This window comes from Scyliorhinus torazame, chromosome 5, assembly GCF_047496885.1.
Source record: "Scyliorhinus torazame isolate Kashiwa2021f chromosome 5, sScyTor2.1, whole genome shotgun sequence".
NCBI classification, from domain to species: Eukaryota; Metazoa; Chordata; class Chondrichthyes; order Carcharhiniformes; family Scyliorhinidae; genus Scyliorhinus; species Scyliorhinus torazame.
Genome location: NC_092711.1, coordinates 161,182,724 through 161,200,375, shown reverse-complemented (window position 1 = coordinate 161,200,375; position 17,652 = coordinate 161,182,724). Strand labels below are relative to the sequence as shown.

The 17,652-nt window shown below is 47.0% G+C and overlaps 1 long non-coding RNA gene across 1 annotated transcript; it reads right to left on the bottom strand.

The window, feature by feature from the left end:
• Positions 1-12,366: 12,366 nt before the first annotated feature.
• Positions 12,367-17,558, bottom strand: LOC140422271 (uncharacterized). The gene is made up of 2 exons (XR_011947345.1): positions 17,287-17,558; positions 12,367-13,643 (listed from the first exon to the last, which is right to left on the bottom strand). It is a non-coding gene; the product is annotated as an uncharacterized lncRNA (long non-coding RNA).
• Between the last annotated feature and the right edge of the window lie 94 nt (positions 17,559-17,652).

The window sequence follows — 17,652 nt, the reverse complement described above, 5'->3', positions numbered from 1 at the left end:
TTGAGAGTAACATATAAAGCCAAAGACTTTTATTTTGAGACAGCGGAGGCGGCTGAGGCGTTCGTGAGGGCAGAAGGCTTGGGACAGACGTGAAGAGCGGAACAGGAAGAAAGACTGTGGACTGTGTTTGAGCGGCTGGAAAATGTACAAATGTTACAACTTTTTTTTAACTGATTTGTATTGAAATTTGAAATTTACTTCTCTTTGCATTGTTGCAGAGTTCCAGTTAATGGTGTTCTGTGTTGCGACGGTTAAATGTTATGTTCGTGAATTGTAGGGGTTGGATTGTTGGGTTTGTTTTGCTGTTTCTTTCTCTGGGACTGGGTGGAAGGGGGCGACAGGTATTGGCGGGGGGAGGGGGGGGGGAGGGGGGGAGCCACCCGCGCTAGCTAACTAGAGTCAGTTAGTGAACGGGGGTGAGGTGAGAGGAGGACTGCGGACGTTGGAGCCTGGGTAGCAGACTTCAATGGGCCTACGAGGCGAGCAAGAGGGGGTGGAGGGAGAGATGTTGGGGGATGTTTTTGTAGGGGGGGGTTCTTGGGAGGGGGGGAAGGGGTTTGATGTTAACAATGGACAGGGGCGGGTCAGGCTTATGGGGGAGGGCCCGGTGGTATGGTGATGGTGGATAAGAAAGGTGGGGGGGGTGAGAGACCCCCAGTAAGGATAATCACGTGGAACGTGAGAGGGCTAGGAGGTCTGGTCAAGAGGTCAAGGGTGCTTGAACATCTTAAAAGTTTGAAAGCCGATATAGCAATGCTGCAGGAGACTCACTTGAGGGTGAAGGACCAGGTGAGACATAAAAAGGGCTGGGTTAGCGTTTAGTGTTTCACGCCGGATTTGATGGAAGGGCTCGAGGGGTAGCGGTGCTGGTCAGCAAAAGGGTACGCTTCCAGATGGAGAAGGTGGTGGCAGATCAGGGGGGTAGACATGTGATTGTGACAGGGGCATTGGAGGGGAGATTAGTGGCTCTGTTAAGTGTATACGGTCCCAATTGGGACGATGTGGGATTCGTGAGGAAGGTGGTTGGGGTTATTCACGACTTAGACACGCATGAGCTGATTGTGGGGGGGGTCTGGAACCTGGTGCAGGAACCAAGGTTGGACAGATCATGGCCACGCTCGCTGGTCCCATCAGGGGGGGCGAAGGCGCTGGCTGGGCTAATGGTGGAAATGGGAGGGGTGGACCCTTGGAGGTTCCTGCACCCAAGGGAACGGGAGTATTCGTTTTTCTCAGCGGTCCATAAGGTATACTCGCGGATCTACTTTTTTGTGGTGGGGAAGGCTTTGCTGGCTGGAGTCAAGGGGTCGTAATACTCTGCAATTGCAGTGTCAGATCACGCTCCACATTGAGTGGATATGGTGCTAGAGAAGGGGGCAGCGCAGAGACCGGGGTGGAAACTGGATGTGGGGCTTTTGGGGAACCAAGTATTCTGAGAGAAAATTGAAACGGTAATTAAGGAATATGTAGGTTTCAATTGTACGGGTGAGGTGTCGAAGGCAGTCATCTGGGAGGCTCTAAAGGCAGTGGTGAGAGGTGAGGTAATTTTGTTTAAGGCTAGGGTGGATAAGGAGGAGAGGTTGGAGCGGCAGAGGGTAATAGATGAGATGTTGGAGGTAGATAGGAGGTATGCAGAGGATGGGGACCCGGCAAAGCTGGAAAAGAGGAAGGAACTACAGCCGAGCTTCAACCGACTGTCCACCAGGAAGGCGGTGCGCCAACTGAGACGAGCAAGGGGTACAGTTTATGAACATGGAGATATGTTAGCAGGTCAGCTCCGGAGGGAGGCAGCGGCAAGGGAAATTCTTCAGGTGAAGGATAGGGCAGGGAAGTTGGTGGTGGCCCCAGTGCTGATTAACAAGGTTTTTGAGGAGTTTTATGAGAGGTTGTACAAGTCAGAGCCACTCGGAGGAGACCGTGAGATGCAGGAATTTCTCGATGGGTTGGAGTACCCGAGGCTAGGGGAGGGGGACAGGGCTACATTAGAAGGAGCAATAATGGAGCAGGAGATAAAGGATGCGATTGGGAGGATGCAGTCGGGGAAGGTGGCAGGGCCGGATGGGTTTCCGGTGGAATATTATAAAAAATTTAAGGATAGGTTGGCACCCCTGATGGTGGGGATGTTTGAGGAGGCGATAGGGAAGGGGGTGTTGCCACAAACCTTGGGGCAGGCATCGATGTCCCTGTTACTAAAAAAAGATAAAGATCCGACTGAGTGTGGGTCGTATCGGCCCATATCACTTCTGAATGTGGACGTAAAAGTGTTGGCGAAGGTACTGGCGGGTAGGCTGGAGGAGTGCCTTCCGAAGGTGATAGGGGAGGATCAGACGGGGTTCGTGAAAGGGAGGCAGCTGTTTTCAAACATTAGGAGGGTTTTGAACGTTGTTATGGCACTGGTGGAAAGAAAGGAAACAGAGGTAGTTGTGGCATTGGATGCCGAGAAGGCGTTTGATCGGGTAGAATGGGGGTACCTGATGGCAGTGCTGGAGCGGTTTGGGATTGGACCAAGGTTTGTGAACTGGGTAAAGCTATTATATAAGGAACCGAAGGCGAATGTCCGCACAAATAATATCAGTTCGCGATACTTTTCTCTCCACCGTGGGACGAGAAATGTTCTATGTCCCCCCTGCTGTTTGCACTTGCGATTGAGCCATTGGCCATCGCATTGAGAAGTTCGGGAGCATGGAAAGGAATAGTGTGGGGGGGCGGGGGTAGAGCACAGGGTGTCCTTATATGCCGATGACTTGCTGCTGTATGTGTCAGAGCCGAGTGCGTCGATAGGAGGAATATTGGAGCTACTGCGGGTATTTGGGTCTTTCTCGGGGTACAAGTTGAACCTGGACAAGAGTGAGTACTTTGTGGTGTCTCGGCCGGGGGTGGGGACAGGGGTGGGGGGGGCTGCCATTCCGTAGAGCAGGGATTCATTTTAGGTATCTGGGGGTGCAGGTTGCCCGGGAGTGGGGGAGGCTTCGCAGGTACAACATCACTAGTTTGGTGGGGAGAGTGAAAGCCGATCTGGCAAGGTGGGACAGCCTTCCTCGTCACTGGCAGGTCGGGTACAGACGGTTAAAATGAATGTGTTGCCGCGATTCCTGTTTATTTTTCAATGCCTACCGATTTTCCTGCCAAAGTATTTTTTCAGGGAGATTGAGGGAAGGATTACCTCATTCATATGGGGAAGGGAAGGTGGCCAGAGTGAGAAAGGTGCTGCTACAGAGGGGAAGCAGGCAGGGGGTTTGGGTCTCCCGAACCTGTTGTACTACTACTGGGCGGCGAACGTGGAGAAAGTGCGGAGCTGGGTCAGAGGGGTTGATTCTCAGTGGGTCAGAATGGAGGAGAGTTTGTGCAGGGGGTCGGGGCTGAAGGCACTTGCCACAGCGCCGCTCCCAATAGCTCCGGGGAAATATTCAGGGAGTCCGGTAATAATAGCTTCATTGAAAATCTGGAGGCAGTTTCGCCAACACTTCGGGTTGGGGGCAGGGTCAAGGGAAATGCCAATTCGGGGGAACCACAGATTTGAGCCAGGGAGGTGGGATGGAAGTTTTCGGAAATGGGAAGAGAAGGGGATTAAGACGCTAAAAGATTTGTTTCTTCGGGGTCGGTTTGCAGGATTGAGGGAGCTGGAAGTGAAGTATGGGCTAGAGCAGGGAGAAATGTTTAGGTACATGCAGGTTCGGGATTTTGCCAGGAAGGAGATACAGAGCTTCCCAGAGGAACCAGCCTCCACATTGCTGGAGGAGGTGTTGACGACAAGGGGACTGGAGAAGGGGGCAGTGTCAGCGGTGTATGGAGCTATTCTGGAAGAGGATAAGGCACCACTGGAAGGGATCAAAGCAAAGTGGGAGGAAGAGTTGGGAGAGGTTATAGAGGAGGGGGTCTGGTGTGAGGTGCTCCGGAGAGTGAATGCCTCCACCTCATGTGCGAGGTTGGGGCTGATACAGCTGAAGGTGGTATATAGAGTGCACCTCACGAGGGCGAGGATGAGCCGATTTTTTGAAGAAGTAGAGGATGTGTGTGAGCGTTGCGGGGGGGGGGGGGGGGCGCGATTTTTTGAAGGAGTCGGGGATGTGTGTGAGTGTTGTGGGGGGGGGGGGCGCGAATGGGCGCGAATCACGTTCATATGTTTTGGTCCTGTCCAAAGCTAGGACCGGAAGGAGGTGTTTAGGGTAGTTTCCAAGGTGGTGCGTGTGAAACTGGACCCGGGTCCCCAGAAGGCCATATTCGGGGTGTCGGACCAGCCAGGGTTGGAAACGGGTGCGGAGGCAGATATCATAGCCTTCGCCTCGTTGATCGCCCAAAGGCGGATCCTGCTGGGATGGAGAGCAGCCTCTCCACCCAGTGCCCTGGCGTGGCGGGGGGACCTGTTGGAATACTTGACCCTTGAGAAGGTTAAGTTTGAACTGAGGGAAGCTTGGAGGGGTTCTACAAGTCATGGGCACTATTTATTATGCACTTTGAAGAACTGGATAACATCGAACATTAGTTGAGCGGGTGGGTGGGGGGGCTGTGTAGATTAAGGGTGACTACGGGTAATCTCTGATTCCTTTTTGTCATTTGTTTATGTAAACATGTGGGCTGAGGTTTGGGGGTTGGTGGGCGGATGGGATCGTTGTTATTATGGGGATTGACATATCTTGGTGATTATTGTTTATTGTTGATGGGTGAAAATGTGGGTGAAAATGTGAAAAAGGAGAATAAAAATATTTATTAAAAAAAACAACAAAAAACCTCTATCTTCTTCTCACATGCTGACCTGCTTTGGTTATACTTCTTGTAGTTTTAACCTTCCCTCCCCCCCATTACATATACTTTCTTAAATGTAAGGTGTCAGTTCTCATTAAGCAACACTTTACGTGAACATGCAGCTCTCTTTCCCCTGACACAAACAGGCAAAGGCAATGCTTCCATTTAACAAAGCAATTTTTCTTCTGTTGGGAATATTCGTTCATAACCGTTTTCGAAAGCCTGCCTCGGTGGTAACTTTCATGACCTCTCTTGGTCAATTTCCAAAGCCTTCTAGTATGTAACTATTCAGAACAGCATTCTTTCTCTCTCTCTCTCTAACCGCTGCCAAGCTCCTTATGCAGAAGAACAGAGCTATGATATTGATGTGCAGCTAACCTCTCATTGACGGACAGAGGCCATCAGACTCTGTCGTGGGTGAACAGTTGGTTTGACAGGAATGTCCCAAAGAACAATGAACCTGGGGAATCCTGTGTATTTCCACGAATGAGTTTAAGTCTTACAACACCAGGTTAAAGTCCAACAGGTTTGTTTCAAACACTAGCTTTCGGAGCACTGCTCCTTCCTCAGGTGAATGTTCATTGGGGGAGGGTCAGGCAGAACAAAAGAGAAAGTCAGGGACTGGTTCGAGGGTGGCTGAGATTAAATGACAAAAATGTCCTGGAACAAAAGGTAAAGGGAGAGGTAATGGTTGTCGTAAAGAATCAAAGCATTGGTCCAGAGTAAATGTTAATGGCAGAATAAAGGACAGCTCCTTCTGGAAGTGATGCAGACTGGCACCCGGTAAAAAAAACAAATCGAAATGGAGGAGAGTTCCGGTCTGAAGTTGTTGAACTCAATGTTGAGTCCAGTAGCTGTAAAGTGCCTCATCAGAAGATGAGGGGCTGTTCGTCCAGCATGTGTTGGGCTTCTCCGGAACATTGCAGTAGGCCGAGGAATGTGAGCCTGAGAGCAAGGTGGTGAATTCTAATGGCAGCAAGAGGAAGGTCAGGGTCATGCTTGTGGACTGAGCGGAGGTGTTCCACAAAGAAGGCAGGGAACAGGCTACAGATGAATTAAAGAGAAACCATTTGGGTCCAGAACATTGTGAACATCTTTTACTCTGGTTGTCTTTGATCCCCAAGTCAATTTGTGTCTTTTAACCATGTTTTGTTTCATTAATAAACTTTTATCAGCAAAAATATTAGATTTTTCATTATTAGTTTGATGCACTTTAGGGAAAGTGGGTGAGGGGTTGACAGGCTCTTTAACAGAAAGTGAGTCTCTCTGAGGTAATTGGCAAAGGAGCCAGAGAGGAGATGAGATTTTATTTTATGACACAGTGAGTTGTTCTGATCTGTCTGAAATCAGATTCAATTGTATATTTCCAAAGAGTAAATACTTGAAAGGGAAGAATTTGCAGGGATGTGGGGATAGGGCAGAGCAGTTGGATAAATCAGAGAGTCCTTTCAAAGAGATAGCAGGGACACAATGGGCTGAATGGACTCCTCCTGCAGTCTGTGAATCTGAGCCTCCTGCTTTTGTGCAGGTTAAAAGGGACAGATTTCATTGCAGCCTCTTCCCAGTATATGTATTTAAAGAGACGGGTTTCTCTTTAGCTCTGAGTGATCAATATAACAAATGTTTAAAGGCCCATTTCCCAGTCAGTCCTCCATTAGCGCGACATCCTTCGCAGTTTCTCAACTGGGGTGCAGGTCCCATTATTCTCAGCTAAATTCAGTCCTCAGCTCCTGCCTGTTATTGACACGAGCAATAGAGACAGAAAGGTGCCCGAGGCTCAAATGGGAAGTTAAAACTTGTGTCTCTAAATCAACACTTCAACATTTGTCAGTCAAATATGTTATTTATCCTGGGGTTTTTATTATTATATTTGGGCACTGGAGGCAAAGGGTGGGGTTTAAAGGGTAACTTTCCCTTTCTTACTTTGAATTGTCGATAGTGTCAGCCATGGCTCAGTGGGCAGCTCTAAGTCTAGGTCAGAAGGTTGTGGGATCAAATCCCAGTCCAGGGACCTGAAGACAAAAATCACATCCAACATTTCTCACCCCAGCACTGAGGGAGTGCTGCACTGTCAGAACAACCTTCTTTCAAATAAGATGTTAAACTGAGGCCCTGTCTGCCCCTCTCAGGTGGGTGTAAAAGTTCCCACAGCCACTATTTTGAAGAAGAGCAGGGGAGTTATCCCCGGTGTCCCGGTCAATATTTATCCCTCAGTCAATATCACTAAAAACACATCATCTGCTCATTATCACATTGCTGTGTGTGGGATCTTGCTGTATAAATTGGCTGCTGTTTTTCCTACATTACAGCAGTGACACTTCAAAAATATTTAATTGACTGGAAAGCACGTTGGGATATTCTGTGTTTGTGAAAGGCGCTATAGAAATGCAAGTTTTTAAATTGAAGATTTCTGTTATCTGATCTTGTTATCTGGAACTTAATTGTTTTCAGCCACCCCCAACTTACCATTTAATAAATTAACCAATTAAGACAAAGGCAGAATTCTCTGGATAGTAGATTTTAAAATAGGTTTATTAAATAAATAAGGTTTACTGAATAAAAGACATTGACTTTTACAACTTCATGTGGGTGATCAGTCTGTAGAAGCGTAACCCTCTCTGGCTCCTTCTTTGACAGTAATTTCCTTGGAACTCGGCCTCGGGAGTCTTCAGTACTTGGCCAGCAAGGAAGACCTTCAGAACCTCTACTTTTATCCCCAAAGTGACCATTACCTCACGTCAGAGTTGGGCCTGTTGTAACATAATTGGTCAATTTGGTCACTGGATTAATTTAATTGGATCCTAATTACTGACTCTACCTTCTCTCATTATCTTAGACAGGAGTACAATAGAACTGTTTCATACTAACCCTTTATCCGATTCTATACAATCCCTTATTCATACAGTTTCAAATGTTGTGGCTAATCAGAACTTGAAGGTCTCTCTTGCCAGTACATTTATCTTCATTGCACCTTCTTTACATACACAGCAATTAACCTTTGACATTTTTACAGCAAATGAGAATCAGGGCACGACCTAATGGCCACGATGCGCAAGGCGCGAATCCAAGTGCGCCAGTTAGATCGCAGGAGAGTCCGAGTCCCCATCGGTCACATGGACGCCGATTAGTATTGGCCCACACAGACATGGGCCAGGCATCACGGTACCTGAGGGGTTCCCAGGCCATTGGAGGCCCCTGAGTGGTCAGGGATAGGGCAGGGTGGCTCCCCAGCCCAGCCCCTGGAACGTGTGCACCTTGGCACTGCCAGACTGGCACCTTGGCACCGCAAACCTGGGTATTTCACACTCTGCCCATTCATAATTATCGCTCATAAAGACTGAGTCTTGATTTTGTGTAACAACCATGTCTTTCTCTCCATTTCAAATCCCCTGTGAAAATCCAAACAGCATATCGTAAAATTATTCGATTTAAAACAGAACGAGTTGTTGGGATTCACTGCCTGACAAAGGTGCAGGAAGTAAATTCAACTGTAACTTTAACAAGGGAACTGGACAGATTCTGTAGAAAAATAAACTCACCGGGCGATGGGACTAATTAGATAACTCATTCAAAGAGCTAGCATGGGAACAATGGACAGAATGGCCTCTTTCTGTGCTCTCTGAGACTCATTTGCATTTGAAGAAAGTGGGAAATACCTGGAAGCCACTTCCTATGATGCGGGTAGAAGTAGAGATGTTGGAATGTTTCCAAAGGGAAATTGGATGGGCTTTTGAGGGAAATAAATTGACAGGGATATGGGGATAGAACGGGGCAATGGTTTGATCTACAGAGATCTACAAGTTGTAAATCTTTGGAATTCTCTACCCCAGAGGGCTGTGGGAGCTCAGTCACTGTGTGTGTTTAAAGCAGAGACAGATTTCTAAATACCAATAACACAAATGGATATGGGGATAGTGTGGGGGAAAAGACATTGAAGTGGATGATCAGCCATGATCGTATTGAATGATGAAACAGGCTCGACGGGCTGAATGGCCAACTCCTGCTCCTATGTTCCAATGATACAAAGATAGGTAGGAAAGTAAATTGTGAAGAGGACATATTGAGGTTACAAAGGTAGATGTTAAATGAGTGGAATAAGATCTGTCAATTGGAGAACGTGGGAAAAGGTGTGATTGTCCATGTTGGCCAGAAGAATATAAAAGCTTATTATCTAAATGGTGAGAGACTGCAGAGCTCTGAGATTCAGAGGGATCTGGGTGTCCAAGAGCATGAATCACAAAAGGCGAGTATACAGGTACAGCAAGTAATTAGGAAAGCTAATGGAATGTTATTGTTTATTGTGAGGGGAATTTAATACAAAAGTAGGGAGGTTATGCTTCAGTTATACAGGACATTGGTGAGACCACATCTGGAGCACTGTGTACAGTATTGCTCTCGTTTAAGGAATGATGTAAATGTGTTGGAAGCAGTTCAGAGAAGGTTTACTGGACTCATACCTGGAATTAGAGGCTGGTCTTATGAGGAATGATTGGACAGGCTGGGCTTGTATCCGATGGAGTTTCGGTGACTTGATTGAACCGTGAAAGATCCTGAGGGGCCTTGACAGGGTGGATGTGGAAAGGATGTTTCCTCTTGTGGGAGAATCTAGAAATTGGAGTCACTTCAAAAGTAATAACTTGCCCATTTAAGGCAGAGGAGAACTTTTTTCTCTGAGAGGGATTTTCTCTGCCTCACGCCGCCGAGGTCCCAGGTTCGATCCCGGCTCTGGGTCACTGTCCGTGTGGAGTTTGCACATTCTCCCCGTGTTTGCGTGGGTTTCGCCCCCACAACCCAAAAGATGTGCAGGGTAGGTGGATTGGCCACGCTAAATTGCCCCTTAATTGGAAAAAATTTGGGAACTCTAAATTTACATTTTTTAAAAAATCTCTCAGCCTTAATATCTTCAGATTTTCTGAATGTGCTGCTATTACTTCCTCATTTATTCCAACATTTTTTCAATAATAAACGTTAAGCTAAAAAAAACAAAAACAAATAAATAATAAATGTCAGGCTAATCGTCCGATAGTGTCTCATTTTATGCCTCCCTCCCATTCTGAATCGGGGGGTTGTCACATTGGCAGTTTTCCAGTTCTCTGGTACTGCTCCAGAATCCAAGGATTTTTTAAAAATTACAATCAATGCATCCACTATCCCTGCAGCCATTTCTTTTAGGATCCGAGGATGCAGCCATCCAGGGGACTTATCTTATCCCCATTAGTTTGTCCAATACGACTTCTCCAGTGATGGTACTTAATTGCTCCCTCCGTATTCTTTAATATTAATGGGATATTCGAAGTATCTTGATGCATAATGTCTGTTTAACTCCTCGGCCATTTCCTTGTTCCCCATAACTGACACAGCAGCATGAAGGCACAGTGGTTAGCTCTGTTGCTTCACAGCTCCAGGGACCCGGGTTCAATTCCCGGCTTGGGTCACTGCCTGTGCGGAGTCTGCACGTCCTCCCCAAAACTGCGTAGGTTTCCTCCGGGTGCCTCCCACATGTCCCAAAAGACGTGCTTGTTAGGTGAATTGGACATTCTGAATTCTCCCTCTGTGTACACGAACAGGTGCTGGAGTGTGGCGACTAGCGGATTTTCACAGTAACTTCATTGCAGTGTTAATGTAAGCTTACTTGTGAGAATAATAAAGATTATAATAATAAAGAATATGCTTACTATTTCCTCAGACGTATTTTCTAAGGGGCCTCTGTGGAGTTGAGGTTTCAATCAGATCAGCTGGGAACTTATTGAATGGTGGAGCTGGCTCGAGGGGCCGAGTGGCCTACTCCTGCTCCTAATTCGTATGTTATTACATCCTTTATAATCGATTGTAGCATTTTCCCTCCTACTGATGTCAGGCTAATGGGTTTGTGGTTCCCCGTTTTCTCTCTCCCTCCTTAAATATTGGGGTTACATTTACCACCTTCCAATCTGCAGGAACCATTCCAGAATCTATAGAATTTTGAAAGATGATCACCAATGTATCCACTATCTCTACAGCCACCTCTTTCAACACTCTGGGATGTAGAGCATCAGCTTTTGGGGATTTATTAACTTTCAACCACATTAATTTCTCCAGTACTGCTTTTTCACTAATACTAATCTCTTTCAGTTCCTCCTGCTCACTAGTCCCTTGGTTCTCTGATATTTTTCAGACAATTTCTGTATCTTTCTCTGTGAAGACAGACACACATTGTTTAGTTTCTCTGCCATTTCCTTATTCCCCATTATAAACTCTCCTGTCTCTGCCTGGAATGGACCCACATTGGTCTTTGCTAATCTTTTCCTTTTCACATTCCTATAGAAGCTTTTCCAGTTCTCCCCAGTTTGCTCTCATATTCTATTTTCTCTTCATCAGTTTCTTGATCCTTTGCTGAATTCTAAAACAAGTTCCCAATCCTCAGGCTCGCTACTATATTATCTCCTCCATTGATCTAATGGAATCTTTAACATTTCTTGTTCGTCACGATAGCTTCATTTTGCTGTTTAATTTTTGCTTCTTAAAAGGTATCTATATTTTATGTAAATAAAATGCGAGTGGTTGCCTGTCTATTGTCTATCGGCATTCAAAGAACAACAAAGAACAAAGGACAGTACAGCACAGGAACAGGCCCTTCGGCCCACCAAGCCTGCTCGGATCATGATGTCTGTCTAAACTAAAACCTTCTGTGCTTCCAGGGTCTGTATCCGTCTATTCCTATCCTATTCATGTATTCGTCAAGATGCCTCTTAAACGTCACTATCGTACCTGCTTCCACCACCTCCTCCGGCAGCGAGTTCCAGGCACTCACCACCCTCTGTGTAAAAAACGTCCCTCGTACATCTTGGCTAAACTTTGCCCCTCGCACCTTAAACCTATGTCACCTGGTAATTGACTTTTACAAACTGGGAAAAAGCTTCTGACTATCCACTCTGTCCATGCCACTCAGTTTTGTAAACTTTTATCAGGTCGTCCCTCAACCTCCGTTGCTCTAGTGAAAACAATCTGACTTTATCTAACCTCTCCTCACAGCTAATACCCTCCATGCCGGGCAACATCCTGGTAAAACTCCTCTGTACTCTCTCCAAAGCCTCCACATCCTTTAGGTAATGTGGTGACCAGAATTGTAGGCAATATTCCACGTGTGGCCTAACTAAGGCTCTGTACAGCTGCAGCATGACTTGCCAATTTTTAAACTCAATGCCCCGACCAATGAAGACAAACATGCCGTCTGCCTTCTTAGCTCCTTATCCACCTGCGTTGCCACTTTCAGTGATCTGTTTATTGTAATTTCCCAATCTACCACAGACAACTTGCCCCTCAGACCATGACAGTTTCCTTCTGTGAGAAACACCCAGATAAATTAGACAAAAGAACCCTGTAACCACCACAGCCCATCTTCATGGCAACGTGGCTGCTTTGGGGACTAAATATCTTCCAACCTGCAAACACCTTTTCATTCTGTGCCCCTCGACAAACTTGGAACCAGGTAATCGCAACGAGGCTCAAAAATGGTCAGCCCACCGGAGGCAGAGGTGTTAGACCGGCCAGTCCAGCAGAAAGAAACCCTCCAATCATCACCATTCACCAGATGTCAGAATGAACAAAATGCAGTCCTGGATGTCAGTGAGAGCAGAAACAATCACAACAGAGCCAACATCTGTAATTTATTGTGAACTTGTTGGAGTCACAAATCACAAAACCCCTCCCCACATTGAGAGATGAATGGTCTCTTCCCAGAATTAACTCGCTAGTGTCTCCGGATCATTGAATGTCTCCCCTGCTCAGAGCAGGTGAATGGCTTCTTCCAGGTGTGAACTTGCTAGTGTTCCCGCAGGGTGTATGGATATCTGAATACCTTCTCTCACGAAGAGCAGGTTAACACCTTCTCCCCAGTGTGAACTCGCTGGTGTCTCTGCAGGTGGGATAACCGAGTGAATCCCTTCTCACACTGAGAGCAGATGAACGGCCTCACCCCAGTGTGAATTCGCTGGTGTATCTGCATGCTGGATAACCGAGTGAATCCCTTCTCACACTGAAAGCAGGTGAACGGCCTCTCCCCAGTGTGAACTCGCTGATGTATCCGCAGGTTTGATAAAGCAATGAATCCCTTCTCACACTGAGAGCAGGTGAACGGCCTCTCCCCAGTGTGCACTCGCTGGTGTGTCAGCAGGTTCGATGAAGTGGTGAATCCCTTCTCACACTGAGAGCAGGTGAATGGCCTCTCCCCAGTGTGCACTCGCTGGTGTGTCAGCAGGTTCGATAAAGCAATGAATCCCTTCTCACACTGAGAGCAGGTGAACGGCCTCTCCCTAGTGTGCACTCGCTGGTGTGTCAGCAGGTTAGATGAAGTAGTGAATCCCTTCTCACACTGAGAGCAGGTGAACGGCTTCTCCCCGGTGTGAACTCGCTGGTGTGACTTCAGGGCGGATAACTGAATGAATCCCTTCCTACACACAGAGCAGGTGAACGGCCTCTCCCCAGTGTGACTGCGTCGATGAGCTTCCAGCTGAGATGGAGCACTAAATCCCTTCCCACAGTGCCCACATTTCCACGGTTTCCCCATGTTTTGGGTGTCCTGGTGTCTCTCCAGGTTTGACAATCAGTTGAAGCCTCGTCCACACACAGAACACGTGTACAGTCTCTCCCCACTGTGAATGGTGTGATGTCTTTTCAGGCTGTGTAACTGGTTAAAGCTCTTTCCACAGTCCGTGCTCTGGAACACTCTCACTCGGTTGTGTGTCTCTCGGTGCTTTTCCAGTCACACTGATGGTTAAAATCTTTTGAAGCCGACAGATTGAGCAAACATTTCTCCTTCGAGATTCAAAGTCCGGTGATATCCAGTTCCAAGGAATTAAGAGGCTCAGCCAGATTGAGACATGAAGTTTGAGATTTCTGTCTGTAATTCCTCCTCTTCTAATATCCTGTAAAAACAATTTACAAAAGACATCACTGTCAATACTGGATAGAAATTCAGAACAGACAATTCTAGTTCCTAGATAACATTCTTTCCTCTCTCATTCCCCAAAATCTCCATCCCACACACTCTCCCTCCATTCTCACTCTGCTGTATCTAATATTCACCCTCCCAATTCTCCTGAAGGTGCTCATTCAGGCTGATTGACAGATCCTTGCTCACTGCTTCCTGTCCTGGGCACAGAGATCACAATAAATAGGAGCTGCAGTTGGCCATTTGGCCCATCGAACCTGCTCATTTATTCTGTGGGATCATTGGCCGATCTATGTCAGCGACATTCTCCGTGTTCTTGACCAGAGGCTGGGTGTGCTGACTCAATATCTGTCAGCTCAGGAGGCCAAGCTGAACAACACCATGAAGAGGCTCGACGATCCGGAAGAGAGAATCCTGAACATTGAGCGAGATGCCTCCTCGGCGGAGGCAAGAATTAAATCCTTGGAGAACCAGCTGAGTGGCGTGGGAGAAGCCTGGAGGACTTGGAGAACCGAGGGTCAGAGAAAGAACATCCGAGTCGTCAGCCTGCCAGAAGGTGTGGAGGGTGAGGCTCCCGTTAGGTTCTTCGAGGACCGGCTGCCACGTTTTCTCAAGCTGGATGTGAAGTCTGGGTGTTTCAAATTAGAAAGGGCATCGGATCCTGTCTTTGAGGCTGAGGGACAGTTTTCATCCCAGGCCTGTAATCATTCACTTCCACAACTTGAAACACAGCAGTAGGTCCTGGAAACGGGTAAGATGAGGTGGGACCTGGCTCCATAAGGAATGAGGATTTTCCTTCTTCCAGGATTTTTCAACAGCAACGCAAACGAAGCATCGAGGCTTCGATGAAGTTTGAAGGGAACTCAAGGCTGCGGGAGTGAATTATGTCGCTTTACCAGCGACCCTGAAAATTGTGTCCGACAACACCGTCAAGACTTTCGATAATCCGACTACTGCCTTTGCCTTCATTAAATCCATGAAGCGCAAGGATTTGGAGGGATGGTTTGCAGCTCAGACTAACTCAGGCTCTAATCTGGACTCTTTCCTTATCACTGTTTCGTTGTCTGAATTTGTTATCTTTTATCCTGTTGAAGGGAGTTGTTATTCTGTGAGCGCAATTGAATATCTTCTCCTCAAGTGTTGCAGGGACTCGGATTATCTTATCTCAGTTATGGTAGATGTGCCGTGTGCTTATTATCCGTTGTCTTCTATTATCCAAGCGTTAATCATGGCAAAACCGAGTGGCACCATTGTTGAAGGGTGGATGGTGGATGCAGGTCTTCACAGGTGGGTCTAAAATGCGGGAGGGACATTCGATCCCCATTCCCTTGTTGGCCCTTCTTTTCTTCTCATTTTGGAGAAGGTATCCTGAGGGTAACGACAGTCTGGCCGTGGGGTTAATCCTCCGGGTCCTCAGTCTTATTGAGGAATGTCCCCTTGGATCTATTGTGGTTGTGATTCTTTTGTATTTTTCTTATTATGGGAGGGTTTATGTGTTGTTGACTTTATCCTACTCTGGTACAGACGGGGCTTTTATCCGTGAAAGGAGCAGTTTGAGGAGACTTTGGTGCCTGTGGTGTAAAGTGAGATGGAAGAGGGGGTAATGGAGCACGCCCGATTGTGGCGTGAAAATCTGTTCTTTTGTTCTCTCTGTCGCCTAACTAATGGCGGCAGTTAATCTATCTCAAATACATAGGCTCCAATTTGACTTACTTGTTCCTCCTGGGCTTTCCATGAGTGAATTCAATTTAACTTAGGCCCAGAGTAGGGCACAGTGGTTAGTACTGCTACCTCAGCGCCTGGGACCCAGGTTTAATTCCAGTCTTGGGGGGCTGTCTGTGTGGAGTTTGCATATTCGCCTCGTCTCTATGTGTGTTTCCTCCGGGTGCTCTGGTTTGCTCCCACAGTCCAAAGATGTGCAGTGAAAGTGGATTGATCACGCTAATTTGCCCCTTAGTGTCCAAGATGTGTAGGTTAGGTGGGTTGACCATGATCAATGCACCGGGTTACGAAGATAGGATGGGGCGTGGTCTAAAGTGAAATGCTCTTTCTGAGGCTCACTGCAGACTTGAAGGGGCAAATGACCTTCTGCACTATAGGAGTTCTATGTCATCTATGTTGTGTGATTCATATTAATTTGTAAAGATCTGTAAAGATTTAATCACCTGCTAATGGTCACATTCCAAGCATTGTTTGGCATCTTTGAATTTGTCTATATATATGTTTCTGGAACAGACCTCTTCATTCACCTGAGGAAGGAGCAGCGCTCCGAAAGCTAATGACATCGAAACAAACCTGTTGGACTTTAACCTGGTGTTGTAAGACTTCGTACCATATTAATTTGATTATGCTGTTAGTCTGTTTGTAATATTTTTGGGTTTACAAACTGAATTAGCACTGCAGCCTCGCGGCGCTGAGGTCCCGGGTTCGATCCCGGCTCTGGGTCGCTGTCCGTGTGGAGGTTGCACATTCTCCCCGTGTTTGAGTGGGTTTCGCCCCCACAACCCAAAGATGTGCAGGCTAAGTGGATTGGTCGGGCAGCACGGTAGCATTGTGGTTAGCACAATTGCTTCACAGCTCCAGGGTCCCAGGTTCGATTCCGGCTTGGGTCACTGTCTGTGCGGAGTCTGCACATCCTCCGCGTGTGCGTGGGTTTACTCCGGGTGCTCCGGTTTCCTCCCACAGTCCAAAGATGTGCAGGTTAGGTGGATTGGCCATGATAAGTTGCCCTTAGTGTCCAAAATTGCCCTTAGTGTTGGGTGGGGTTACTGGGTTTGGGGGATAGGGTGAAGGTGTTGACCTTGGGTAGGGTGCTCTTTCCAAGAGCCGGTGCAGACTCGATGGGCCGAATGGCCTCCTTCTGCACTGTAAATTCTATAATAATCTATGAATTGTGATATAATCTTACGTTCTTTCCCCACTCACTACTTTAACCTGTTAACTGGTTGTTCAATTGATCTGGCATTTCATCCCTCAAATATCTTGTTCCAAATTAATTCTGCAATGTGTTGCTTGGATTTATGTTGGCAATGTCTCTTGTTCCGCTCTGTGCCCATTTCCCACAATTTTTTCTGTTACTCTGTTGCACTCATTGTTTCAAAACGAATTAAAACATAACAATTTATTAAAAATCTGTCCAACTCATCCGGGAATATATTCAATGACTCCCACACCCCACTGGTCCCCGTGGACTAATAACCGGAAATATATTACATAACTACAGTACAATATTACAAGGCTAGAAATAATAATAAATGTACGTTATTACATAACTATAAATAATATATCTAATCTCTACCATATAACAACAGGAGACATGTCTCTGTCTGATATTAATTTACTGTCCCCTTAAATGTCAGCCATTGCCTGGAGAAACCAGTCCTTTAATTGTGAACATTGGGAAAGAGACCATCCTTTTAGCCAGACAAATAAATGTGTCAAGCTGAGGGAGCAAAGGATGTCAATGTCTTTAAGAGAGAGAGACCTGGGCCAAGCTTTGCAGAGTCTGCATCCTCCCTGGATTCACTTCCTTTCCCTTCAGTTGCTGCAAGTCACCAATTGAAGGTCAGAATGAGAAAAGGAATAGAAAGGAGGAGAAAAGAAAGTGTTTTACTCACAGATGTTGGAGACAGGAGGACGTTTTTCGTCTGTGAGGTCCCAGTTTTGCTCAGTGTCCAGCTTCTGCCTTCAGACAACGGGGGAGCTGATTGGATAGGGGATCACCAACTCTTCCGGCGCACGCAAAGGAATCCGCGGAGACGTCTCACGGTTCCAGTGCGCAGGTCCGGCGCGCGGACACTGCAGCTCCTCCCCACTCATTGTTCCCCCTCCTCGAGGCAAGGTTTCCAGGCAACCGCCTGACGGCTCCGGCTGACAGCTGCGGCGAGAGCGAGAAGCCTCTGGATGATTTCCCCTCCCCCTGCACGGGACTGCGCATGTCCAAGAAAGAGGAGAGGCTGTGCATGTGCGACAGAAGGCCCACC